Source organism: Etheostoma spectabile, chromosome 20, assembly GCF_008692095.1.
Source record: "Etheostoma spectabile isolate EspeVRDwgs_2016 chromosome 20, UIUC_Espe_1.0, whole genome shotgun sequence".
Classification (NCBI taxonomy): Eukaryota; Metazoa; Chordata; class Actinopteri; order Perciformes; family Percidae; genus Etheostoma; species Etheostoma spectabile.
The window spans coordinates 7,561,663-7,564,127 of NC_045752.1; positions in this window are offsets into that span (position 1 = coordinate 7,561,663).

The window sequence follows — 2,465 nt, forward strand, 5'->3', positions numbered from 1 at the left end:
GCCCTGTGGGCTGTTAGTATCTCAGCAACTGGAAGGCCAATGAGGAGTGGGTAACGTATTATAATAATCTGTATCATCATTTTAGTCACATCACTCATGATTCAAAGAAACAATTTAGTTTGTAGTAATTATTTCACTGATTGACCAACAAGCACAACCTGTTGTATTACCGTAAAACCCCAATGACAAACAGCAGTATGTGAAGCTGTAAAATTAACCAAGGATCTAGAGAAGTTGTTGAAGACATTTAGAAAATGTAAGGGATTTTGTCCTAAAAACACCTATTGTAGTCTGAAAGAATGAAAAAAGCACGATGTTATTGAATATGTCACTGTCTGTGTGACTGTAAAAGTGACACAGATATTGTAACATTACACCGTTGGTGACTTTGATGGCATTGATATCTCTGTAGTGTAGCTTTAGGCTTCATGCTAGTGTTACAAACATCAAACCTAGTAAAGTTTAACTGACTCCCAGCCTGGTGTGAAACAAATCAACATATGTCTGAGTCAAATCTAAGGAAACACTGATACCTGATCGCTTGTCGGCAACGTCAGATAGAGGTCCTCATTTCACCTTGTAAAACATGTCATTCCATCATGATATTTCAAATAACAAAAGGAGGTTGCATATAATATTGCAAAATTGTAAAAAGCAGATGTAAAAGGATCGATCTATCTAGCCACACACACACACACACACACACACACACACACACACACACACACACACACACACACACACACACACACACACACACACACACACACACACACACACACACACACACACACACACACACACACACACACACACCACACACACACACACACACACACCACGTTTGGGGTCACTTATACATTGGGGTCACTTGGGGCCTAAAATTAACTGTTCCTCCAGTAGCCATGACCGTCTCTATCAACGGCAATAACATGCCCCATTCACGTGAACATAAGGGTTTTTAAGATTATTTTTATTTTTTTCAGATTCACTTCCTCTTCAGAGAAAGCTTTATGAGAGATAAAGACATAAAAGGTAAGAAGTCTACCTTTATTTACCTACATGCAATGTATCTGTGACTAGACCTCACTTTTAACTTGTATTGCAATTGTTATTTTTATTCATCAAATCCACAAATATTTGCACAACTATTCACACAACCTTGTCCGATTGTTAGAAATATTCTCTCAGTAGTCTGGGGTTTCCTGGCAAGTCTTTACTCCAGTTGTCTTTGCCCTCATTCGCACTCCCTGAGTAATGATGATGGTGAACATGTCGGAGGATGTCCTCATGTGGCTTCTTTCACTGCTGCCTGTTTGAGCTTATTAGCGAGTGCCCGTCTGTACACACATTGTTGCCAGTCCTCAGGACAGATGGTGGCAGACAGGGTCAGTGAGAAAACCTCTGACACACAATCTCTCTCTGCCTCTATGTCTATCACTCAATACACAATAAATAATACATTATTTATTATTATTTATTGTGTGCTCAATTTGCAATAGTTACTTTGTCTTGTTATATTCCATTGTATCAAAAAGCCAAAACTGTGTTTATTTAAGATATTCTGCTGCAGTGGAAAGGATTTATATATAGATCTGTTTCTAGGAACACTGCGGCAGCAGTGTAGTCTACACACATTTATTCTGGTTGGTTTGTACACAGTAATGTATACCAGCTAGTTTTTTTTTCTTTTTCTTCAGTGTACATACTTGGGGAGTAGAAAAGGTTAATCTGAGGTTCATGTGTTTACCAAAAACCAAATCCCTAAGAGGAGAATCAAAGCACTGCTGTCCTCATAAGGTCGATGTGCACTCAACAGTGTTTAATAGGATGTGTTTTCTGCCCTGAGTTGTCTCTGCGGGACACAGCTAAAGTAGTGGGACAAACATCAACTGGCAGCATTTGTGATGCTGGACAGGAAGGTGAAGCAAAACACTGAAGGCTGAGATCTTCAGGCAAGCCAAAGGCTGAGTATACCAATCTAAGACATTAACTAAGATGCTCTGTAAAATGGGTTGAGTTGTGTAGACCTTTCTTTGATCAGCGGTTGGAAAAATCATGGCTGTGTCTATTAACTGAAATTTAGTTATAACAAGGAGTTTATTTTGCAATATTTTGAAAGCAATAGTCAGTAGTTGAGAAGAACCAAGGGTAAACTTATACACTAGGTCTATTTTGTGTATAATGTATATTAGACTGATTTCATTATTAAACTGCAGATTTTCTCAATTGATTGATTAATCTTTTTATCTGTGAAAGGACAGTAATATATGTAATATGTTGCAGAGTCCAGGTTGATATGAAATATCTTGTTTTGTGTGACCAACCCAAAGATATTAAATTTACTATGATATAGAACAGAGAAAAGCAGCACCTCATCTGACAAGCTGCAATCACAGAAGGTTTGGCTTATTTGCTTTAAAAAATGAGTCAAATGACTGATATTTATTGAATAATAACCACAA